We start from the raw sequence: 14,263 nt of genomic DNA, 5'->3' as shown, positions 1-14,263 counted from the left end.
TTGGTCCTGCTCAGCTCCTCAAGCAGATCTGCTACACATGCTCTTCAATTGTGCTCTGGTTCGCCTGTTTTGGGTTCAGGTATGGTCTCAAATTAACAAAAAAAATTCCACTACACATCCGTTTCATATTTCCCATATGTTTTTTAGGTAGTATATCCCCTATTTGGAACCCTTGCAATCTCAATATAAAAATAATTGACCTACTTCTTGCAGTAGCTTTTCAGCAAATTACCAAGGCTTGGAAAGATTCCACTAAACTCTCTTATCAGGCTTGGTGGTACGCTGTTTGCTATAATCATAGGTTAGACACAACGTATGTTTACCCACTTGCTTTAGTCCCAAAACGAAAGCAGTTATGGGATCCGGTTACTTCATTTTTTTATTCATGTGCTCTTCGTTCTCTGCCTAAATCTCCCTTTCAACAAGAAGTTGCTAAACCTCCTTGAGTTCCTCTTATTGTATTATCTTTTTTCTTTTTCATATTACTTACATTATTGCCCTGTTGTTTATTATTGTATTTAAAAGTGTTGCATTAATTTGTATTTCCTAGCTGGTATTTTTTGTATTCACATTCTACGAATTGTTTTCTCTTATCTATTTTTGATTCTCATTATTATGTGTTTTATTTTTTGTATTAATCTCATGTATTTATTTCTTTAAATTGTTTATATGACTGTTTAAAACTTTCAATAAACTTTACTTTGAACTTAAAAAAAAGAAACTCAGACAGACACTTTGGTGCTAACATATCTTCTTTTGTGGCTGGAAGGTAAGGGTTGGTTAAAAAAGGCTGGTTCAGAGATGGCAGTCTTGGATTCAAGCATTAGAGCCAGGCTACTAGAGATCTGGAGTGACACCACCCCAATGGTGTAAAAGGAAAGATTTTGATGCCTCCATGGGGTGCTAAAGTGACAGTAATCTCTGCCTCACTACTTGGAGAATTCACTCTGGAAAAGATCCTAACGGACAATGCCACCACAACCTGCTGGTACCTGCTGGAGTGCACCCTATGTTTGCGGCCGCCAAATCAGTGGTGAATAATTTAGGACTTTGGGTTGATAAGTAGTTGTACTTGGAATCCCATATCAAGGCAATGACATTTTGTTGTTATGGCTTGCTGAGAAGTCTGAAGACATTTCTAGGGATTTTTCCCCTTAGCTTTAGAGGTCGATTCAGAGGACTTAATCATCTTGGACCTAGATTATTATAACATTTAGGGCCCGATGTAGGTAAACTCCAATTTACCACTTCTTAAATACCGAATCATACCGATTCGGTATTTAAGAAGTGGTAAATTGGAGGGGGGGAGATGTGGGTATTTCAGAATCGGTAAATACCGAATCTGTAAGATTCGGTATTTACCGATTCTGTAAATACCGAATCGGTATCCCCCATTGATTCCTATGGGCCTTGAAGCCCATAGGAATCAATGTGCATTACCGAATCGGTATTTACCGATTCGGTAATTACCAATTTCTGCAAGGGTGCAGGGGGTGTCACTTTGACACCCTCTAGCACCCCCAATACTGGCTTGTGTGCCATGTGGCACACAGACATGCCCTAAGGGCATGTCTGTCTGTCACATGGCATAGGTGTGCATGCACACATGTGCATGCACACCTGGATTCGGTATTTTAACACCCAATTGGATTGGGTGTTAAAATACCGAATCTGAAGGGCCTGTGGGACTGAAAGCAGTCCCACCTACATCCCGAATTTTAAAACTCGGTAAACTTACCGATTCGGTATTTTTCAAATTCGGTAATTTTACCGAATTGGTAAAATACCGAATCGTACAAAAAAAGGTCCCCTACATCTCAAAAGGCCAAATACCGGTCGGAAACGGCCGAATTCGGCCGTTTCCGACCGGTATTGGCCACCTACATCGGGCCCCTTATATCTGGGCTCTCCTACGTATGCTAGGAATAGATTATAGATCATCAAAAATGCTGCTTCTAGGCTGCTATGCCATCTGCCCTGATCCCATTCAGAAACCAATCAGCTGCGAAATTTGCATTGACTTCCAGTGGAAAAACATAATCAGTTTAAGGCCATGTGTGTTACTCATTGCGCTCTCAATAACAGGCATGCCTATTCTGAACTCTCTTTTCAGCCTTATCCCCATACTAGGTGTCTAAGATCGTCTGAGCTCAACATGGCTATGATATTGCAGTTTAGGTTAGTGAGGCAGGGAGGGAACTCTTTCCATGTTCTGGGTTCAAGTTTATGGACTAAACTTATGATCAACCTGCGAAGTAATACTAACTACTGTATTTTCAGGAAACAGATTAACACCTGGCTGTTTTAACTTGAGACCAAGTGTCTCTCCTTGCGGACTGTTTTGGGCACACAGGAAGCCCTGTTAGGGCAGCCATGTGTGTTACAAATCCACATAAGATAACATAGCTGCCACCATCGTGCTCATGTCTTTTAACTCTAGGTAAGGCTAGTAGGCCTCTCCATCCACGGGTGTAGAGCTTGGTGCACCCTTCCTGGCCTAAGCAGACTTGGACGTTGGGACTGTGGGAACGCGGGGGAATAGCCCCCCTCACATTTTGGTGGTGAGGGGACAAGGAAGGGGGGACACACACGACTCTGAAGGCCCTGTTTAAACTGCTTTCATTTTCAGTGCATTAAAATCCTGGGGGACTGAAAAACGAATTAAATTTAAAAGGGTTACTGACCTAAATTTAGCATGTCTCTTTACCCGAATCCAGGCACGCAATGACCATTGCATTAGAAAGACTTCGGATCCATTGGCCCTTCCACCTCCTGTGCTGGAACCCAAGCTGCTGAAGTGTTAATGACATAGAGACTTCTTATCTGTGTGTGTGCTGGACTCTAGTACCTCACAGGTCGCTCTAAAGCCTTATAAAAGTAGAGGAGGATTTGCTTTTTTAATAGCTTCTTGTGCCTCTTCTCTCTTCAGCCCACTTGCAAGGTGTCAATTAAAGACTCGAAGAGGACAGATAAATATAGATGAATGGCTCCATTGGCATATCTCTCCCCATTGATAAATGCAGTAGTACCATGTCAGAATGTCAGCTACTACAATGAGAACTTACACAAGTTTCCTTTAAAATAAAAATTAGCAAAACAGTTACATAGTATTGTGTTAGCATTTTAATAGCGCATTCTTAACCTATATGAGTCCCAAGGAGCTGTCACATAAATATTTATGACAGAATATAAATGTCAATGACGCTTTTTTATTTTCTTAGCACCTTGAAACCATTCATAACATAAGGCACTATTTAAACAGAATCTTTAATGAAAAAAGTTATATTCTGTCATTAGGTTCTAAATATGGTTTTATTTAATGGCCCATCCCTCCATGTCCATCCACTCTTCTTGTCCCAGATAATTGTTGCCTTTAGCAAAGTGTATTGTGGGTGCTGTATGCCCTGTTACATTGTAAAGTGTGGCACATTTTCCTTCTTTATCTCTCACTCCTAACTACCCCAAATGTATGCATAAGAGCGGCAAAACCACATGTACGAGCACAGCTCTGATCATCAGATAAAACATATATACAGCCTTTGGGTGTTAAACTGGTACCCATGCCCATACAGTGTTAGGGTTTGTAAAAATGGCAATATAATGAAGTAACACCAAGCATGTATGGAGGCGAATTATGGGGACATTGTAATAAAACCAAAATCACCAGGGTTGAGAACAATTTTTTAAGGCACTTGCTAGCCCTTCCTCCTTCCATTAAGACTTGATATGGGGATTAGGCCAATTGATGAGGAGTTAGCCTTAAAACAACTAAGGTATTGGCGCCGGCTCTGGGTCACACCAGAGCTGATTAATTACAGACAAAAGCTCAGAGAAATACATATTTGCACGAGTGTATGCAAAATAAGCATGGGCGTAAAATCCGTTTTGTTTGCGGAATTTGCGGATATTCTTCAATTTCGCGGTCCGCGAATCTCGCGAAATTGCAGAAAATTCTGAGAAATCACGTGCGGGACGGATTTTCAAAAACTGAAGTACATGAAGCACTTACAGCAGGTGCCCAAGTTGAAGCTAATTTCTTTGTAACCATTTACAAAATGGTTACAAAGAAATTAACTTCAACTTGGGCACCTGCGGTAACCCTGTAAGTGCTTCCTGAACGGCGCCTCTAGAGTTGTTGCCTACATGCAACTATTCTCTGACCCTCGAAGCAGGGTCAGAGAATAGTTACAAGTATGGCACAATGCTCCAGGCTGTCACAAAAATTAAACCACAACAGGAAGCACTTACAGATAAGGAAGCAGGTGCCGGACTTGAAGCTCAAATTCGGTAACACATTAACCAGCCCCCGGTTGAGGCTGGGCAGGTGTGCTTTCTCCCCATAATCTACAGTGGTTAACCAGAGGGTGCTGTGATGTACCAGAAGGTGCAGTTGTGAACCAGAGGCTGCTGTGATGAACCAGAAGGTGCAGTTGTTAACCAGAGGGTGTTGTGATGAACCAGAAGGTGGCAGTGGTGAGCCAGAGGGTGGCAGTGGCGAACCAGAGGGGGCTGGATGAACCAGAGGGTGCTGTGATGAACCAGAGGGTGGCAGTGATGAACCAGGGTGCGACAGTGATGAACCAGAGGGTGGCAGTGGTGAACCAGAGGGTGGCAGTGGTGAACCAGAGGGTGACAGTGATGAACCAGAGGCTGGCAGTGGTGAACCAGAGGGTGGCAGTGGTGAACCAGAGGGTGGCAGAGATGAACCAGAGAGTGGCAGGGGTGAACCAGAGGGTGCTGTGATGAACCAGAGGGTAGCAGTGATGAACCAGAGGGTGGCAGTGGTGAATCAGAGGTTTGCAGTGATGAACCAGAGGGTGACAGTGATGATCCAGAGGGTGGCAGTGGTGAACCAGAGGGTGGCAGTGATGAACCAGAGGGTGGCACTGGTGAACCAGAGGGTGGCACTGGTGAACCAGAGGGTGCTGTGATGAACCAGAGGATGGCAGTGGTGAACCAGAGGGTGCTGTGATGAATCAGAGGGTGGCAGTGGTGAACCGGAGGGTGGCAGTGGTGAACCAGAGGGTGGCAGTGATGAACCAGAGGGTGGCAGTGATGAACCAGAGAGTGGCAGGGGTGAACCAGAGGGTGCTGTGATGAACCAGAGGGTAGCAGTGATGAACCAGAGGGTGGCAGTGGTGAACCAGAGGGTTGCAGTGATGAACCAGAGGGTGACAGTGATGATCCAGAGGGTGGCAGTGGTGAACCAGAGGATGGCAGTGATGAACCAGAGGGTGGCACTGGTGAACCAGAGGGTGGCACTGGTGAACCAGAGGGTGCTGTGATAAACCATAGGGTGGCAGTGATGAACCAGAGGGTGACAGTGATGATCCAGAGGGTGGCAGTGGCGAACCAGAGGGTGGCAGTGATGAACCAGAGGGTGGCAGTGATGATCCAGAGGGTGGCAGTGGTGAACCGGAGGGTGGCAGTGGTGAACCTGAGGGTGCTGTGATGAACCAGAGGGTGGCAGTGATGAACCAGACGGTGACAGTCATGATCCAGAGGCTGGCAGTTGTGAACCAGAGGTTGGCAGTGATGAACCAGAGGGTGACAGTGATGAACCAGAGGGTGGCAGTGGTGAACCGGAGGGTGGCAGTGATGATCCATAGGGTGGCAGTGGCGAACCGGAGAGTGCTGTGATGAACCAGAGGGTGGCAGTGATGAACCAGACGGTGACAGTGATGAACCAGAGGGTGGCAGTGGTGAACCAGAGGGTGGCAGTGATGAACCAGAGGGTGACAGTGATGAACCAGAGGGTGGCAGTGATGAACCAGAGGGTGGCAGTGATGAATTGAAGGGTGGCAGTGGTGAACCAGAGGGTGGCAGTGTGGGTGGCAGTGGTGAACCAGAGGATGGCAGTGGTGAGCCAGAGGGTGCTGTTATGAACCAGAGGGTGGCAGTGATGAACCAGACGGTGACAGTGATGAACCAGAGGGTGACAGTGGTGAACCAGAGGGTGGCAGTGGTGAACCAGAGGGGGGCAGTGATGAACCAGAGGGTGGCAGTGGTGAACCAGAGGGTGGCAGTGATGAACCAGAGGGTGGTGCTGCTAAACTGCCCGGGAGCCCTGTGGGTGTGAGCCCCCACGCTGCTGAGCTGCCATGGGGTTGTGAGCCCACGCACTACTGAACTGCCCCGGGGCCCAGTGGGTGTGAGCCCCCATGCTGCTGAACTGCCCCAGAGCCCTCTCAGTGTGAAAATCATTTGTGCTCAATTGCCTGGGAGCCCTCTGGGTGTGAGCACAGATTGTACTAAGTGCCCCCCTGCCCCCAGTACATATATACCCGTACCGCACAGCACCATTATGCTTTTGCACCATGAAGTCTGGTGCCTGGATGCTTCTGATCCATGTAGGTGGTACCACTGTCTGGTGCAGTCAAAATGTAAAGTCATAACTTGCTACACAGCACCAATAAACACGTGTCCCCCCTGGCACCGGTATGCGCATGTACCAGGCGTGGAGCACCCGCATGCCACTGCACCCTACTGCCCAGCGCCAGCATATGCCTGTACGGGGCAGTTTAGTATGAGATGGGACATTGTCCAGCAGCAGCAGATGCATGCGCCTGAACCCACTGAGCAGGATCAGAATGGCTTTGTACCAACACGCGCAGCAAAGCTATCTTGGCCATCTGAAGGATTCTGGGGTCCTGTGCCAAACGTATTTTTGCATCCATGAGTTTCCCGAGCGCCATCCCCGTGTAGCTCCTGTGACCAGGAGGCTGCTTTCTCCTCATCTGCTGCTCTGCTCGGTCTCTGACCCTTTCTAAACAAGATGCATTTGAACTCGCATAGAAGCCCCGCCCATTTGGCCCCGTCCACCACACACTAGCGGTATGAAACGTCTTCCCGCCCGTCCCCACTATAATGGCCAGCTCACTCTGCGCCATGAGACTCCCTCGGGAAGTGATATGCTGCGCAATATAAATATCCAGACTAGACTAGACTAGACTCAAGGGACCTCGGCGCACTGGCAAAGTTACAGGCACACATGGTCACATATTTGTGCAAATGGAACAAAAATCCGCGAGTTCGAGGGAAAATTCGCGAACTCGTGGATTATTTTTGCCATTTCGCATGAATACGCGGAACACGAATTCGCAAATTTCGCCCATACTTAATGCAAAATCCCCTGGATCACCTTCATCAAGAAGGAATTCACAAGGCTGGGACTTCCTGTCGTATGGACTGATCCTGAGCAGGGCTGTAAAGAGATTTCGGCCATCATGCTCACGAAGGCATATCGTGCTGAGAACTTGAATGCGGCCTTGCCTAATCCCAAAAATGGCTCTAGAATTGTTTCCTTTCTTATGGTTAAAGACTCATATTACTTTGAATGATTCTCAGATGTTATCTACCCTCTTGTAGCCAGAACATTGTACGTGCAATGGAGGCACGGGGTATTACCTTTACGAGTCTTTACTAGTAATTGGACAATACCTGCCCCAAAAAAATGCCCTCTTTGTGAATGTGATAGCGAATCAGAGTTACATGTCTTCTTTTTTTGTCCTGCATACCACAAACCCAGGAAGTACTGGCTGGTTCCATTGTGTAAAAATCTCGGTTTCCGGCAGTGTGCACATGCACTTAGAGTACTAAAAACTGATACCTCCGGACCTATTGTTTTTTCCGTTTCGCACTTTCTGGCAGCCATGTGGCGCATTCGCAGAATTTTAACTACCCAGGGTTAAGTTGGGCATATAAGACAAATGATTAATTTGTTGTGTTACGTGTTTTTACCAGAAACTTATTCATTGCCCTAGTTTTTATTGTGCTCTGTAAAATTATTTGCTACGCCTAATTGTGAATATCATCTAACTGTACTATTGTTATATGTTTTTATCTGTGCTTTTATGGTATTTATACCGAAATAAAGATTTTATGATGATTATGTTAGCATTTTAATAGCGCGTTCCTAACCTATGTGAGTCCCAAGGAGCTGTCACATAAATATTTATGACAAAATATAAATGTCAATGACGCTTTTTATTTTCTTAGCACCTTGAAACCATTCCTAACATAAGGCACTATTCAAACAGAATCTTTAATGAAAAAAGTTATATTCTGTCATCAGGTTCTAAATTAGTTTTATTTAATGGCCCATCATTCCATGTCCATCCACTCTTCTTGTTCAAGATAATTGTTGCCTTCAGCAAACTGTATTGTGGGTGCTGTATGCCCTGTTACACTGTAAAGTGTGGCACATTTTCCTTCTTTATCTCTCACTCCTAACTACCCCAAATGTATGCATAAGAGCAGCAAAACCACATGTACGAGCACAGCTCTGATCATCAGATACAACATATATACAGCCTTTGGGTGTTAAACTGGTACCCATGCCCATACAGTGTTAGGGTTTGTAAAAATGGCAATATAATGAAGTAACACCATCGCAAAAAGTGTCACTTTTTTTTTTTAAAGAATTTTTATTGATTTTTCCATCCAACATATCACCACACCAATGTCATATTCTAGACCATTGCGCAGATGGTCCCAAAACCAATTTGTAAAAGAGGAGGAATCAACTCTCAACATTCTTCCCCTAACTACCTTACCCGCCTCCCTCTCTACCCCCACCCCCCTTGTCAGTGTGCCCTCGCCTACCCCCCCTCATCTAGACATGCAAACATGGATTCAATTTATCTAACACAGATTAGCGGAGAATAAAACCGTCCCTGGTCTCGGTAGACAGGAGGTTCCTTTTAGTTACTCATGTGTGCTCTGAGCCCTGCCCTGAATCCGCTAAACTTCTTAACCTAGAGTGTGAGCTGACTCCTCTCGTTGTGTTTTGAGGTATCCCCTTCCCCATTATACTCCCCAGCGTTCCCCGCTCTGGCCTCCGTGTCCTGAGCTATTCCTGCGTCCCCTTCTTCTTCCCCATCCACTTCTATAGATGACTGGAGCCCGCTACCAATGCACCCCACGCTCTTGCTGCCTCCAGCGCCTTATCATTGGAGGTACGCCTGGATAGTTGCAGACAAAGCGTCCCTTCACTGCCCGCCCAGTTCAAGAAACTCACCCTCCATCTCTGAAAGTTAGGTCCCGCTCTCGCTTTCCAATGCATGGTAAGCTCCCTCTTTGCCATTATCAACCCCAAATCGTAAAACTTGCTAGTAATTTTAGTGTTAGGGGTGTGCGGGAACCAAAGCAAAAGGCAACTTCCCATCTCCACCTCCAGTGTACGCTCCGTTACTCGGTTCAAACACGCTACCACTTCTGTCCGGTAGGATCCCAGTCCCACGCAGGCCCAAAACATGTGGCCAAAATCAGCATCCTCTTAATTGCACCTAGGGCACTGCAATTGAGTGCCCCGAAATACTGTTGAATTTTAACCGGCGTTAGCTAGACCCTATGTAAAGTAAAAAATTGGACCAGTTGAAACCTGGTGTTGCACGTACCCTTCCAGGCCCTCCTCAGCAGCTGCGACCATGTCATCTCGAGTATGGACCTGCCAAGGTCCTCTTCCCACTTGCCCTTTAGCTTATCCAGAGATGAGAGCCCTTCCGTGGACAGTCGCCTTTATAGGCAGGTGATGGCTTTGAATGTGCCCGCTGCCATAGTAACATATTGACAGCCCAACGAAGTCGGGGGTTCCGACACTCCCATCCTCCACTGTTTTTTTATTCCTGCCACAAGGACAACGTGCAATAAGTAATCTCCCCTCAGCAAGTAAGTCAAAGGCACTCTGCAAATCGTGAAAAGGTAACAGGGTGCCATCCCTGTACAGGTCCCCGATCATGTGGACCCCGCGTTCTTCCCAACCGGCCAGTGCCGACCAATCTCCTCCATGTGGGAGGGTGGTGCACATACCCAGGGGAATTTCCGGGGCATCTGGGACAGTAAAACCCGCCCGTTTCTGGCTTTGCAGCCAGCACAGTCGGAGGGTGCGCTCTTCAAGAGTGAGTTGGTCCAGCCTAATTTTCTGCCTAAGCACTATGAATGACAGAACATGATGGGGAATTACTCTGCCCTGCGGCCCGTCTGGGCCTCTAAACTCTCGGGCTACATCTTGTGTGAGCCACTGCAGCTGTGCCGCTAAGTAGTCCCACTCGAAGTCTGGGACCGCCAATACCCCCTCCTCTCTAGGCCTAGTCAGGGTGTTCAACGCTTCTCACATTCTACCTGATCCCCAAATAAAACCTGTCACCAGTGCTCAGAGCGTCTTGAATAAGGACACGGGAATCCATACCAGCAAAGTACGAAAGAAGTATAGCAACCGTGGGAGTGCCACCATCTTTAGAAGCGCTATCCTCCCAGCCACCGAAAGAGGTAGGGCTCGCCAAAACCCCATACTACCTCTGAGCCCACACATCTCACTGCCCACATTTCCCTCTAAAAGGTCGGAGGGGGCATGATATATGCGGACACCCAAGTATGGGAAGCACTCAGGCTCCCATCGTAGGTCCCCTAGCATCAGGGGCTGCTGAGCGTCCGGGGTCAAGGGAAACAGGCAGGTTTTATTCCAGTTCACCTTTAATCCCGACAAGTGGCCAAACTCCTGGAGAAGGGCTCGAGCACCCCCGTACGGAGTCCTCTGCATCTGCCAGATACAGTAAAAGGTCGTCCGCATCTAGGGATATGTAATGAGTCTCACCACGTAGCAAGATGCCTTCAAAGGATCGTCCCTGCTGTGCATGCGCTGCCAGTGGTTCGATTGCCATTGCGAACAGCAACAGAGATAAAGAACAGCCCTGATGGGTGCCCCTCTCCACCAGGCACGCCGCTGATACTGCGCGTCCCGTACGTACTCTGGCTGTAGCAGAATCGTACAACAGTCGGGTCCAGCGTATGAAAAGATCTCCTAAGCCAAACTCCTTCAGTACCCAGAATAGGTACGGCCACTCCACACTGTCAAAGGCCTTTTTTCGATATCCACCGACAGTACCACCACTCCCGGTGATCCCTCACCTCTTTCCCCCATGATCAGTATCAACCGCCGTATACACGTCTTGTATACCTGGCTGGGATGAAGCCCGATTGGTCTGGGTGTACTAAAGAGCACATGTGATCTACAAGTTGTGTGGCTAAAATCCTGCTCAGTATCTTGTAGTCTACCGTGAGCATTGAAAGCGGTCGGTACGCCGACCTAGAGGTAGTGATTCCGCCCTTCTTCAGTAGCGGCACTATGATAGCTTCTCTGGTGGACAGGGGAAGCCTGCCCAGTTCCCACGCCTCACTGTACACTGATTGCAATTGCGGTGCGAGGAGTTCTATATACGTTGCGTAAATCTCCACCGGGAGGCCATCCGCCCCCGGCGTCTTTCTCCTGGCCATGTGTTTAACCGCTGCCCTGAACTCTCCCAGCGAAATAACTGCTCCTAAATTGGCACCCTGCTCTGGCTCCAGTCGCGGCAATTGTGCTGCTTCTAGGAAATCATCAATACCACTGGGCAGTTCCCTCAACCTACTCTGGTAAAGCAACGTATAATAATCCAGAAATTGGTCATTGACCTCGTTCTGCGAATTGACCAGGCCCCCTTCCGGCGTAGACAGCGACACTATGTGGGTTCCTCTGATAGCTGGGTTGGCCAGCCAGGCTAACAGCGATCCTACCATGTCCCTCTCAGCGTGAGCACGTACCATATATTCTTTATAATCAAAGCAGCGAAGCCGCTCAACCTGAACGGCCACCTTCTCCCGCGCCGCCATTACCTCCTCCTGTCCGCCCACGTTCGTGTGACTATCTTTTTCCGCTTGGGGAGGCGAGCCTCCTCCCGTTGTATTTCGTGTAACAGCGTCTTATGCATCCCCGTGGCGGACGAGATGCATACCCCTCTCACCACAGCTTTGAAGGCATCCCACTCATGGGCTCTACTCGTTGCTGTCCCTGAATTTTCTAAGAAATAATGTTCAATGCCCTCCCTGACCTCCGCACTGAATACTGGGTCCTCTAGTGCCATTGGGTTCAAGCGCCATGTCGGGATCGCTTGTCGCTGTCGTGACCAGATCACTGTTATCAGACAAGGGTTGTGGTCAGAGAGCGTCCGTGCCAGATACTCACTATGGTGCATGAGCTCTTGGGCCCCCGGGGAGCACAAAACACTATCAAGTCGTACATGTAAGTCATGTGGAACCGAATAGAAAGAGTAGTCCCTGTCTTTGGGATGATGTGCCCGCCAGGCATCCAGAAGGCCCCACGCTTCCTGTCATTCCCGCAGCGCCTTAGCCATTCTGTGTACCACTGATTGGGCCAGTGGGGGGTGAGAACGATCCAACTCCACATCCATAACGGAATTAAAATCCCCCCCATGAACACTGTGCCAGATAAGAATGCCGCCAACTTCCCAGAGAGTCTCGAAAAGAATGCGGTTTGTTCCGAGTTTGGGGCGTACACACTGCAAAGCGTTAAATCTCTTCCGTCTAGGCGACCCAATACCGCCACAAACCTCCCCTCCAAATCTACCACCGTGTCCATGGGTTGGAAGGTAACCCCTGATCGCACCCAGATTAAAGTTCCCCTGGCAAACGCAGAATAAGTAGTATAAAACAACTGTCCCCTCCACCTCCTCTGCAGTGCCCGCCCCTCAGCCTGATCAATGTGCGTTTCTTGTAAAAAGGCCACCTGGATCCCCCTACGGACTAAATATGCATGCACTTTATAACGCTTCGTCATGGAGTTCAGCCCCCGCACATTCAAGGTGATACATTTTAACTCAAGTCGGGTCGCCATAGGAGACCACACAACAAAGCAAAACTCGGTACAGCCTAATGGGCACACTGACAAACCCCGAAGTTCAAAACATCCCCAACTAACCCTCATTCCACCCATCCCCAGAACAGGCACCAAGCCGTTGCTACCCATCCAAACCCATTCCCCACTAAGGGGAATACTCTGGGAGCTACCAGAGTCTCACAAGTAATGTGAGGTAGAGGAGGTGACCCTGCACCAAACCGAGCCGGACAGCGATCACACCGTCCCTGCGTGTCGGTAGTGCCTCGTACACGGAGTCCCCCTCCTCTTGACTGTGTCCCACCCCAGGTGAGCCCCCACTCTTACGGACACCCACCCCCCTCCACCACCCCCCTACCCCGGTAGGAAACCAAGCCTCCCGCCATCACCAGCAAGGCTACACCCATAATCCTCATTAATATAAGACAACACTAGATGCACACCCCCTTACTGTATACATATCGGTGTCAAGCATAGTCACTCGTCCAGTAGGCCATCAGCAGTTCCTGGGGTAACCTGAGGCAGGTTTCCAGAGTCCTCCTCAGAACCCTCCGACACCACCTCTTCCGACCCCTGCTGGGATCCTGAATCCACCAGGGAAGCCGCATTTGCAGTTCCCGATATGGCGGAGACAGCCTGTAAGGCCGCCTGTCTCTCCAGCTCCGTCTGCGAAGTCGATGGTACCTGTTTGTTCTGCATGCGTTTCCTAGTACGACGGCCCCTACGAGGTTTCCCTTGAGTCTCCGCCGTCTTTTCCCATTTTCTAGCGCCATCCGTTCCCACACGATACTTCTCAAGCCAGTGCCATGCGTCCTCCGGCGTGTTGAAAAAGGTCGTCCTTCCGTCCAACATCACTTTCAAGCGTACCGTAAATAAAAGAGAATATTGTATGCCCTCCTCAAGAAGGGCCCGTTTGACTGCCAGAAAGGAAAAGTGATTCAGCTGAACCTCCTGAGAGTAATCAGGGTAAAGAGAGACCGAGGCATTGTCCACTCAATATGGGCCAGAACACTGGGCATTCTGTAATATAATGTCGCGGTCATTGTAGTGCAGCAGGCGTGCGACCACTGGTCGAGGAGGACGACCCAGAGCTGGCGGGCGGGCCGGCACTCGGTGGGCCTTTTCCAGCGTATAGAACTGTGTCAGGCCCTCGGGACGACCACATCACGCAGCCATGCTTCTTGATAGGAGACCATGTTTTCCCCCTCGATTTTTTGGGGCAGGCCCACCACCTGTATGTTATTGCGCCTGTTGCGCCCTTCTGCATCTTCAGCCCTCTTCTCCAGCTGCTGTACTCTGCGCAATAAGTCACCCACGGCCGCATCCGTCGTCTTTTGAGCCGGTTCCAGCTTTTCCAGTGCAAGTTCTGTGCTTTTGACGCGATCAGCCAGCTTACCATGATCTGCCCGCAGTAATCCTAGGCTCGTCGACACCTGCGCTATGTCATGGCGTAGTGCCTCCTTCGTGTCCGATATAGCTTGTAGGATCTGGTCCATCTGCTATTGCTGCAGCCCAGCAGCCGGGCTTCCGGTCGAGCCCTGTTCCTGGCTCTCAAGGGAGTCCTTAGCATGGTCAGGTGGTGCCATCCCCGGT

The sequence above is a fragment of the Lissotriton vulgaris genome, chromosome 4_1, assembly GCF_964263255.1.
Source record: "Lissotriton vulgaris chromosome 4_1, aLisVul1.2, whole genome shotgun sequence".
Lineage (NCBI taxonomy): Eukaryota > Metazoa > Chordata > Amphibia > Caudata > Salamandridae > Lissotriton > Lissotriton vulgaris.
This window is presented reverse-complemented; position numbering follows the sequence as displayed.